Consider the following 12,415-nt stretch of genomic DNA (forward strand, 5'->3'; position numbering starts at 1 on the left):
CCCCCCCCCGCCGTCGCTTCTTGCGCGCCGAGATTACGTTCACTTGCCACTTCTTGTCGGGAAATCGAAGAGATTTCGGCACGGTAACAATTGTTAAAATGCATACTGTGCGGGATGAAAATGCAAATGCTCGATTGCACAAGATCAATGTTTATTTTGAAAACTAGGTTATTTGACGGAACGAAGATCGCTACCGGAAACCTGCTCTATATTTTCCATCATATAAGAACAGTCTAAATAATTGCAGCCAATTCTAAGAATTTAATCCTGACAAGGCAGCTCCATATACGTGTAAAACGTCTAAAAAGGTCTCCTGTACGTTTACTCTTCAAAAGAGAGAGAGAGAGAGAGAGAGAGAGAGAGAGAAGAAAACCCAACGCTGGTCGACAGAAGTTGACAGAAAGTGCAAGAAACTTAACGGAAATCTGTCTCCGCGGCGTGATATATCCACTTTAATCGCTAGGGTAAGATTACAAAAAGAAATTTCTCTCTGTTTGTCTGAGGGTCGGCACACTTTCCGTCTCTCGGCTCTCTTTTCACCGTGCGCCCATCGAGGGTGCATTTGACCGAGGACGCGTGCGCACGCTTACTCCCCGCCACTCCGCGCGGGTCGTCAAAAGCTATTGTTGCGACTAGGACGGAAGGAGAAGAGAAAAACGTCATTTCCGTGTCAAAATTAAAAAGCACTTTTCCCTCTTGCTCGAGACGTCGCATGCGCCGAGAGAGCTTGTTATTTTAGTACCTCGACGTTAGCGTGGCCGCGTGCGCGAGAACGAGAAGCGCTGGCCGAAAGACGCCCGCGAGCTATCATTTTCATTTTGGACTTTTGTCTATTAAACAGCTTTTCCTCGTTCGATGCCATTTACACATAGATACATAAAGGTTCGGCTCGAATATTCACTCTTCGCGGCACTTGTTCTCCTTTTTCTTCCCCCCGATCCTGTAACCAATCACCCCCATTTACACCGAGCATATTGTCTCGGAGAAACCTCAATGGACGTTCAATCGAAGCAGCTGCTGGTCTGCGCCAAATCGAACGAATACCGCGAGGAACTTTTCTCCTCTGAATGAGATCATTGTTTAATATCTCCGGAGAAGGACGGTTTCTTCTTCTCGTTCTTCTCACCTCGAATAGATTTTCCTCTTCAGAAAAGAGGGAAAAGTAAAGTGCGCCGATAATGATGTCTCGCCGTGGTTATAGAACAGAACTCGTGCATCAGCTGGAAACTCCGGACTGAGGAAATTGCACGATCTCTCGCTCAAAATAGAATCTGTTTTTTACGTTTACCGTACAAATATTTTGAGAGATGCTTAGTCATCGCGTGTCAATGCTGGCAAAGACGCAGCACGGCCAAAAAGAGAACGTGAAAACTACACTGTACTCGTTTACTGCATATCTTATCGCCAAGTCACTTACGTTTACTTTCACGACGGTCAAGTATACGTGAAATAAAACATTGTTAGAGCTTGAAATAACGAGGTGGAAACGAGTGAAATAATAACCGGCGTCACACTTCGTCGTACGAACCTCGAATAGTCAATTTTCGAAAAAGACACTCAAAGTCGCTACTCTCGCGCGCGTCTGGCTCAACGCGTTCGCGCACTGTGGGCTCGTTGGCACTTCGTAGCGTATACTTGCGGGCCGCCGGGCGAACCTTCGGAAATCCAACGTACAATCCAGAATCTGCGAGGGAAAATCGCAAATTTATGGCTACAAGCGGGTGTTCAGCGATTAACCGTGCAGCTGCGCGGATTAGAGAGAGAGAGGGAGAAATACGAAAAGAGAAAAAGCTATCGCAACCTCACAATATTTTATGAATGCTGCAAATTAGCACGTCGCATAAACGTACAATCAGTACCATCCTTTTATTTTGTTCATTTTGTTTACACACCCGCAAATATAGTTAAGAGTAGCATTATCGAAGAGATAAGAGCCGTCCTCGATTGGAAAATCTCGAAAAATAAGGGGACGCTAATGATGAGCGCAGGGAATAGAAGCGCGCAGAAGGGAGGTGAGGTCGCCGTTAGATCATCAGTGGTCGCGAAAAGCAGGCGAGCGAGTAAGGACGAAAAAGACAAGGAAAGCGCGCCCGGCATTGTTGAATCTATCGGTGAGCTCTTTTGTACAGCAAGTTCGCGGAGAGTAATAATTAGTTGCGAAATTTTCGCGGGTAAAACTCGTTTGTCGCTTTCAACGGATGGAATTGTTAAGTGAATGTAAATAAGGCATGCCGCGAGGAATTAAAGTTCGAATCTCGGGACGAGCGAAGTTGCCAGCAGCGCCGAGCGAGCCGGGGGACGACTCTTCGGCTTAATTAATCTCCTTCAATTTATACACAATCAATCTTTGAAATCTTTTCAAGCCCGCAAATAGCATAATTCACTTTGCGGGATCTTCTTTCCACTGAGTGTTTCTACGTGTTTTTTGCGCTTATAAAATTAAAATTTGCACTTGTAAATCTTCGCGCGACTATGTAAATGTTACTCGTTAATTTGCCACTGACAGCTCCCACGTACGCGTAAATAAAGTAATTAGTGTTCGGACAAAGGAAAAACAATCAGTCTTGAGAACGTTTCTCCTTTGTTTTTTCACTGTTTCTTTGCTCGCTGTCCGATAAAAGTTTATCGCGCCAATCAGAAAAATCCAAATGAAAATAAATCATTAACGATAGAAAGGAATTTTCCCGAATTACGAAGCAATAAAACAGTTTGCCGGAAGCGAAAGGGTTTCGCGCAGAAAAAAGTCACTGTAGCCGGCTATTAATCACGCCGCCAAACGTACATATATATTTCGCTAATGCGTCGTGCTGCGATGCATCTTTGAACGTCTGGTTGATTGCTCCGCATCTTTCCTTTGCCGAGAGCGCGCGCGCGAAAGATCGCGAAGCCAAAAAGAGATACTCGTGGAGAGCGCGGCGGGGACAGGCGACAGCGAAGTCATACTGCGCCACACGTCAGAGCACATTCGAACGAGCACGTGTCTAATTTTGCATGCATCTCTTACATCGGCCAGGCAAACATATTTCTTGTCTACTTAAGCTCAGCAGCTCGTTTAGCTTGGAATACGGTCGGCGCATTTCAGCAGTGCTTTTAGCTCACTTTTGGAATATCCCGGCCTTTCACAACTGACAATTATCCCGTCGATATTTCACTCCTGCTATCGATATCTTCTGATGGCAAGCTTCGGACGAGTAATTTTTTCTCGTGACGACTATAATTTTCAGGATGAAATCTATCTAGCTCGCTGGTAATATTGAACGTCAACGTCACGTCGATAAAAAATTATTAACCTACGCTTCAAAGGCTTACGAACTTTGAGATTTAATATTTTTATAACTACTCGAGCGAAAAGTATCACCGAACTCTATACCAGTCACATAATTCTCGTTTTCCTTTATATCGCGCTATCAACTATAGTCATCATTGAAATGTAAAATTGACGTGTATTCCAAATGAACTTGGTGGTGCGCACATTCATTGAGTTTATTAAAAATAAAAAGATAAATTAGCGCTCGATGCATTCTCGCGCAAAATACTCTTCATAAGTTACCATAACTTGCTAGGGTTCAAAAAGTGCGTTCAAAAAGTGAAAATGAAGTAGCGAACAGCTTCGAAATTCATCATCCCCCCTCCCCCCGGACAATCTCGTCTATAAGAAATATTGCGAGCGCAATAAAGAGAATTCGGGCCATACTCTGTGGTTCATCTCTCTTGTTAGCTGGTTGCTCAGCCATCGCGAGGATGCAAGTAATAAATTTCCTGCAGCGAAGCACTCGACGAAGACTAAAAAATGAGTCGACCCTGCGGAATTTTCACGAACGCATTCGTCGTCGACGGCTGATAAACCGCGGAGTCGGTTATTGATCGCGGACGGAGAAAACTTTTCATGCACACGAGACGGGACACTACGCTAATGCCCACAGTGATCGATCGCGGAAGTTCTATTCGGCAACCAAAATGGGCTGCCACTTTAGAGATACCAAACGACTGTAAGAGGGCGGGAAAAAGGTAAAAGATGAGCATTCCCCGGCGTAAAAATGTCTGCCTCGAGATGCCCGCGACATTCGAAATATATCCGTTTTATATTCCATGTTTGAATACATACGCTGTGCATCTTGCTCTAGGACGAAAATAACTCGAGACCCGTGTCGCTGCCGTTTCGAAATGCCTCGCGCGGAAAGCGCTACTCTTCGCCCACCAAAGTGTACCTCATCAACATCTATTTATCGATCGTAAAAATGTTTAGATTCTATTTCAAGTGCGACGCAGGGAGAGGGACGCGAAGTCGCGCATGAGCCGAGTCAATTGAAAGAGCAAAGTCACATCCCATTGCGCAAGCGGATAAACCTACATCGCCCATCGAACTACACAATAAACCCCCCACAGGCGTACTTCGATTATACTCGTACGTACGTATACCAGGAAGAAGAGAGAGAGAGAGAGAGAAAGAAAACGTCGTATCCCGTAATTACAGGCTAAAAGACGTGTGAAGCAACGTGTCGTTCTTGGGAGGCAGAGAGGGGGGGGGGGCATAACTCGTACAGTTTCATCACTCGTCTGTCGCGGATTATCGATAGACGACTTCATGAATCGGAAAATAATGATATTGCTAAATGATATAATATCATCTGCTACTAACACGATAACAGCTGATAAAGCAGAGTTTGTAACACGTAAGATAAACAAAAGAAAAAGATGGGCGTCGGTATGTCTTACTTATGCACGATTTGTACTACTGAAACGCAAAAGAGGTTTTTGACCTCGCGCGCACCTACCAGCGGACTATTGGTTCTCGTCATCGTTCATTATTATTATTATCTTGCTATCGGTAATTAGTCCATCTAGCCTCGCCTTTTTTCTATCAAACGTTCGTTACATCATTCGATTGGCTCGATCGATCGTCCACCTTTCAAAGCCGAGCCAACTTTTTATTTCACCTACTCAGCTAACCGGCCGACGTGCACGCCAGCGCGAAATCGGTCATGAATAATAACGACGAATTACGTTGCTGTAATCTTTTCATAATATTCTGCGAAAAAATACGCATATTCGTAGAGCAAAGCAGCGTTGCCGCTGTAACACAAACACATACATAAATTTCCCCGTAAGAACATGTCCGGTGTGGCGGACTTAAAAGTGAAGCATCGATCGGAGAGAGGCTAGAAAAGAGGTGAGGCTTGAATCGCGTAAAGCTGCCTCGCTGAAAATACAGAAAGCCTGTGTGCGTGTGTGTGCACGCACACGCGCGTGGATTGATATACCGGGCGTCATGTCCTACTTTAGGCGTGGCGATGAGTTTTGATTCGTTTGCGGGGTAAATTTTTGTTGCTCGTGATACGCATTGATTTTTATCGTGCGGCTACGTTTTTTTCCTCTCTGACATCCAGGAAAAGAAAGAGAAAAAAGAATGAAGAGATTTGATGCCGATAACTTGCTAGAGGAAGGCAAATAATTTATAATAGAAGTCAGCACTGTCGAGCACAGTTTTACATATATAGCGAATTAATTTGAGTACGAAGCTTTGCACAACTTTCATGAAAATTTTTCTGGTTTTTCCCATGAGGAAGCGGCCAAACCTGTCAGTATTTGCAATTTTATCATAGAGAGTTGAGAATTTGTTTGATCGCTAGGGTGAACTCATCGATCTTATTTGACTTTTAGCATTCAAGCACACATCCACATGGAAATTGATTTAAGATCTGACACTAGACGCCAGGACAGTCGGTTGCTTTAACGACAACACTTGAATTTTTTTGCCTCGTCGCATTTATTGTTTCAGCAGTTACTTGGTTATTACGCTGCAAAGCCGTGCTGTAAACTGCCTTCACCAAGTAAATTAGTCTGATCTGAAATTACGCCATGAGACAAAAAGAAAGGCTTCCATATATCGGTATGCACGATCGAATAACTAATTACGCAACGCTGCGGCATGAAGAGCTCGCTGTTAGGATAAATTCGCTCCTCTCTAGAGCAACGTAAACGCGTGTGTTTTGCCATAGCACAACGCCAAGGGGATTAAGTTCAAGGAAGACGTTATCAGCTCTCTTGGCGTTGCACCGTTTCACGCTCTCTTTCACTCTCGTATCTCCATCTCTCTCTCTCTCGCAAGGATCCCAGCACACCGGTTTCTAACTTCCTGTAAGCATATATATATATATATATATATATATATATATATATATATATATATATATATATATATGCAGCCGCGCGCGGAGGAGAATAGTCTAAATTTACGCCTTACCAACACAACCAGAGGCTGTTTGGCTAAATCGTTCAACAAGAAACGACAATAGCTTCGAGCTTATTTACATGCAAATTCAAAATGAGTTTATTTATTTTATAGAGAAATGATGACCGGTTCTCGACTACGTATTACTGTCGATTTTGTTCTCGGTACAATCTCGACATTCAAAATCATTTTGAGCTCCTTTCTGTTTGTAATATACTCTAAGCCTAAATCAACAATTTCAAGTTGAAATAGAGTTTGAATAAAGTTTTGCTGGCTTTTGCAGTGTAAACTTTGTTGCGTTCAATGTACTTTTGATACGGTAAAATAACGAAGGGAAAAGAGCTGACGATAGACGCAAATCACCCCGTCGTATTCCTGACAATTTATAGATATAAAAGAACATGGTTAAATTTCCAATATTTTTCTTTCACCTCACGCGTGTCAATCGTCATTCGGTAATCAAGATAACGTGCTTATTCTCGTAAAGCAACATTTCCAGGCGGGAAGATTGATCGACAAGGTGTGTTCAAATCTGCAATCGACTGGCGAGCGTCTGAAGCTGTATGTATTGAGTCTTTCCTGCGGCACGATCCAATCTGGCTTTTAACACTCGACTAGGCTTGAGCAAGACTCTTCCTACCTAATTTTCCAAATGGCAGGGCAGGACGCGCTTTATTCTATTTTCTTTTCTTGTCCGCGGAGGAATTGAGATGAGAAAATTGGCCACGAATTTTGCAATAGCTACGCGGCTTAACAGTACGCGAAGAGAGAGAACTTTACTTTGGGTTGAGAGGTGCAAGCCGCGAAGCTCGTAATATATAGGTCATGACTGCGGGCAACTTGTGCACAGCGATGATGTGACTTCGCTTCGCGAACGACGCTATATTCATCCCCTTCTGGAACTTTAAGGTAATTCGATAACCATTAACTAAGTTTTCCATTATGTTTGTGTATGTGTGTGTATCTGTTATTGCGCGATTAAAAAAAAGTAAGCTAGAACGCGCGCTTGTTGATTGGTTATTATACCTTCTACAAGTAGCTTGAAGATTTTCAATGCTCAAGGAGAAGCAATATAATTGCCTGAAGAAAGTATACGCAACTGATGAAAAATGCAATTCTTTACAGAGAGAAGGGGAAAGATCCTAGAGAGAGCGAAAGAGAAAGATAGAGGAAAAGAGAGGAAGAGAGAGAGAGATAGAGAGAGATGGATAGAACACGGGAAGATGAACAGCGGATGATACAAGATAAAATAGCCGTAGAAGTAGAAAAATAAAGTCTATATAAATTGCGTTAGAGAGCGAGGGCGAGGGCGAATTCGGTAAATTTCAAATCTCTTAGGGGTGTGCTATATATTGCTATTCTCCGCTTACCGAGAAAATTGAGAAGTAAAAAAACAATGGTAGGACTAAAGCTGCACTCGTCAACTACAAAACTCCAGTTTCATTAATCCGCAACTTAATCGACTTCTCGATATCACTGACAATCAAATGTATATAACGCCTCGAAGCAAGTTTACGTTGTAACTTGGCATGTGTTATTCGAGGCAACGAACTCAGCGAACCTCATTCAACTGCAAGCAACAAATGGAGTTCACATAACGAGGACGTTGTCGCGTGGAAAAGATAAACTACCATGTAATACCGTATCGACTTTACTTCGAGAACGTGGTCTCGCTTCAATTGGATGCATCCAATCGACTTTTGAATCCAAACGTAATGCGCGATTCCGTGCTCGCGCTTTTTCTTTTTTCTTTCTTTTTTTTTTCGTGACACATTTGTAACAATTAGCCAAACCGAGCTAAGTGGCGCGTGGTCCAAATTTAACCGTACAATTAATTCGGATAAATCCAGTAACCGCGGGTGCTCATTCCCCATTACGCTCTCGCACGTACGCCGCCACTTTGTCGTCTCTCTCTCTCTCTCTCTCTCTAATTGCGCGCAGCTTCTCCACTAACAAATAGCTGCGGAAGCGCCCTCGTCGCAACCCCATTGGTTGCAAGTTCGCGCGCGAATCTCTGCCCTCTTCCGAAAATGTTTAACACGTCGAATTGGACAGTCGACTGTGCGCTGTTAAAGAAATACTAACTTCGCGTGAATTCTTTATTTGAAAGTTGTATGTTAGGTACTCGCGATAGATTATTAAGCTTTTTAACGTAAGAGCTTTAATATAAACTTTTTTCGCATTCTAACCACCAAATCGCACCTTCGACGCTTCATGTGGAAAAATACTGTGCTTAACTGATGCGAAAAGCTTTTGGTCGGCCGTTAGAAAATGTACTATTCGGAATATTTGAATAAATTAGGGAAGTTTTCGGTATTTATCGATTTAGTACTTTCATAAGCATAAGTTTTCGCATGCGGTAAAGTTCGTTAGTCGTATTTTCCTATCGATAAATCAAGCTTAATAAATGGTTAAACATTAATTACAGTGCAATCCACAATTGCCATTAAATACATAGAAGTACTCTGATATATTTTAAATAATATAGCGATACGTACAGAAGTTATGTGAAATGAATGTGATTAAACAACATTCCAAAGCAATGATCCTCGGGGAATTACAAACATCGAGTATCAGATGATCGCACAGAGTGAGACAGTTAGGGAGCCTATAAAACGAGCGGTGCAAGCAGTTTCCATATTTCGGCTAGAATTACGCACATGACGGTTTATACACACACGTATATATTGTGTATAACAGCAGTTGTTCCAACTATGACAGCGACACGCCATATTCCTCTCGCGCCATATCGATTCCTAAGGCCATTGCCTTCCACTCACCCCCTCGCGACTCATTCTAATAACAAAACAATTCCTCCGCGCTATGTGTTACTGTCTTCAATCGAACGCCTTCCTATATATCGACAACTATAGAACCGTGAGTGTGCACAACTTCAATTGCATGTTACACGGACACGAAACGCTTTTGTCCCAAGTTTTTGAATCAATCCCGTGTATGTGCGCACGAGCGAGAGTCGATTTTACGCGAGGAATAGATGCACGGCTATTGTAGGGAAATGTAGCAGCTGTGTCGACTGCGCATAAGTCCTAAATCCGTCCTGAATCGCATGACCTATCTACGGGGAATTAATTTGACGTTACTCCAAATCCTTGCATTCTAGAAGAAAATGCAAAATCAAATATCAGCGTTACGGCCGTTTGCCAATACCTTTCCTTTCTAGGAGAACGCTGCTCAAACATTGAGTCGAGCCGAGGATATTATCAACGTGACAAATGGCAGCAAATATTTACGAAAAACGAAACGAACGAGCTTCTAATTAACCTCGTTTGATATGAATTCTGTCCGGTCAGGAAACGACAGTAATTATAAAATTGAATATGATGCTCACTCGTTAATTTTAGTAATACCAGTATCGGCACCGTTTCTTTTGTATATGTATATATACACATATATAAAATCAAAAATAATTTTCCACAATTACCTTTAGTTCGATTACTCTCTCTCTCTCTCTTTTTCTTTCAACTCATTTCACTCGGACACTTCTCCGTTCTTTAGTTTTCCTTACAGCTTCTGATGAGATCGCTGCTAATAAGAAAATACTAGTTAATTAAAGGCGACGCAGGCAATTTGTAGCACTTCAACTTTCTCCCCATCTAATGTAATTTACGGCGGACGACACGTACTGAAATAAAAGTACCTCTCCTTTTGCCGACGATTAATAGTGCTAGGGGCAATTAAACAAAAAGAAAAAGGTGGCTTACTAACGTTCACAGCCTGACTTGGGAGTGCGGCGGCGAGTGGCGTGCACGAATTTATCTCCGTGCGATATCGAGGAGCAGATATGGTCGCCGTAAATTTTTAAGTCGCGCCTTGTGGCTGTTGCTTATTCAAATCGAGATCTTTCCCATTGCCATTCCTGTTCAACGTCTTATTACACCCCTAATTTTTATTATTCCTTTTTACGGAAAAATGGAAGAACAAGTTGTTTCAAAATTAGTCGTCAAGTGAAGACGATCTAACAGTTAGACGCATTTAGAAGGGAGTTACGAATATTTCTAGTATTTTCATATTAATCATGATGTAATACTACAAATAACATTTTACGTAATTCAAAAGATAATTCAGATGATAATTGTATTAAAATATAATAACTATATTAACCCTTAACTGCTATGTGGGGTAGATTTACCCCAGACAATTTTTAACAATAAATAAAATTTATTTATTTTTTTTTTTTCAACAATTTTTTTCAGTGTGTGTAACATTAAAAATTGTTAACCTGAATATTTTTTTTGTAGTAAAAGGTTTGAAATATACTAGAAAAAATTTTCATAGCAAAATATCTAAAATTCTCTGATTTATTCGATGTTCTTCGGGTTGGGGTAGATTTACCCCACCGAGCAGTTACGAGGCCAAAATGAGGTGTGCAATTTATGGGTTAAAAATTAATCGTGTTACTTGAATGAATAACGAAGTGCCCGATTATGAGAAATAATATTTAAATGACATGCACATTGCCTACAGAATTAGCAATACGAATGGACGACTAAATGGTTAAGCGTAGACATAGTGTTATGAATATTAGAATATACATAACATAAAGTAAATATAAATCGTTGTTACTCCTCAACACTATATATCTTCGTTTATGGGATATTACCAAAGGATGTCAACAATACTTCAGACTGCAATCTTCATGGACGGCATTCGCTGTGGAACTACCAAAGTAGCTGAAACTAAAGTTATTCAAGGCAAAGAAAGTTAAAACTCTAATCTGACAATATCGAAAAAGAGAAATCGATCGCCGGAACGTCAACATCGCATTAAACAGTTGTAAAGCTCCCTATCTTTCCATTTCTCCGCTCGTAATTTCTCCAATCTAAACGCTTAACCAGCAGAAAAATGCTTTGAAAAGTATAGAATATCATTATTTCCATTCCTCCTAGCCTTGTTCTCTCCATATTGACACATAGTCACCCAGTTTTCCACAAAAAAAACAAACTCAGTATTTTCGTTTATCAATTGGAACATACCTTGTCGGCGAACGAAACTCGAAGATCACGGAGCTCGTGGAGTTAACGATGTTGCGGATTTGGCGATTTCATCGCTGGTTTTTTGGGGTAGAAAGACACCTGTAGCTTCAGACGTGTAACATCCGGCATCGCCGGTTCGCGCCGTGGCACATGTATAAATCGTTGATCGCTCGTCGTCGTCTCTCACCTTCGAATTCTATTTGAGTCGCGCGAACATTATATCGCTCGCGTACTCGAGTTTATTTCCGATCGTTATAATAGTTGCGAGGAGAAGATACGGTATATGTGAGATAGCTGCTCTGCTGGTTGTGCGAACAGCTGAGCGCGCGGACTGCTACTGAGCCGCGACGCCGATAACACGTTGGCGCGAAGCCCGCACGATGAGCAGCATGCTGCTGCCGCTGCTGCCTTCCTGCCTGACTTGCCTGCGAGACTGTCCCCCTCGACGTCTGCGCACTCCGCAAGCTCGACGCCTCTTTCTCTGTCGTCGAAGGCTACTTACACTTTACTATTTTCTATGGTTTTCGCTTCATTCCACGCCTTTTTCTTTCTTTCTCTTTCTATCGGTTCAACATCGAAAGTGCATTAGCCGAATTTCGATGCTCTTTGTGAAAAGTTTGCAGGTATGCTGGTAGTGATACCGAGTCGCGCTTGTATCATTGAAAAAAGACCGCTATAGGACAAATTAGTAATAATAATAAAGTTATAGCAAAATTCTTTGATATATACAGCCGATTGCTTCATGCTTGCGTTCCGATGAAAATAGCGTTAAACTATAAATATAAATAAGTATAATTGGAACTAGCACGCATGAATGAAATCGATATAAATTATTAAAGCTCAGCAGATTCTATAGCTGTTAATTATTTAGGTAAACGTTTCTTTTCCTAACACCCCGTTTTCCTTGTTTATATAGAGTTCCGCGCCAATTTTACTCTATAATTGAACATTGAGCCGGCACTATTTCAATTTGTAAACCCTACGAAAAGTCTAAATTGGTGTTAATGATATTATAACTTGCATTGGAATAATGTTATTTTTGGTAACAACAATTGATCATAATTAAGAAATGTTTTATTGAAAAAATATCTGTTCGTGATAGAGTTGACCTATTTAGGACTAAACTCAAACCATGATGACGTAAGTTTAAGACCAATTGCTTTTCAGTTGATTGAGAGTCGTATAAAAA

General features: G+C 41.6%; 1 protein-coding gene across 3 annotated transcripts in view; it reads right to left on the bottom strand.

Moving 5' to 3' along the window:
- LOC131673100 (calcitonin gene-related peptide type 1 receptor) overlaps window positions 1-11,572 on the bottom strand; it is a 123,829-nt gene extending 112,257 nt beyond the window's left edge. For all 3 annotated transcript variants that reach the window (XM_058950811.1, XM_058950813.1, XM_058950814.1), the window contains exon 1: window positions 11,227-11,572. The gene's annotated coding sequence lies outside the window, so the exon portion shown is untranslated. The remainder of the gene's footprint in view (window positions 1-11,226) is intronic.
- Window positions 11,573-12,415: the final 843 nt, after the last annotated feature.

This window comes from Phymastichus coffea, unplaced genomic scaffold (assembly GCF_024137745.1).
Source record: "Phymastichus coffea isolate CEN01 unplaced genomic scaffold, Cenicafe_Pcof_1.1 PCOF00168, whole genome shotgun sequence".
Taxonomy (NCBI): domain Eukaryota; kingdom Metazoa; phylum Arthropoda; class Insecta; order Hymenoptera; family Eulophidae; genus Phymastichus; species Phymastichus coffea.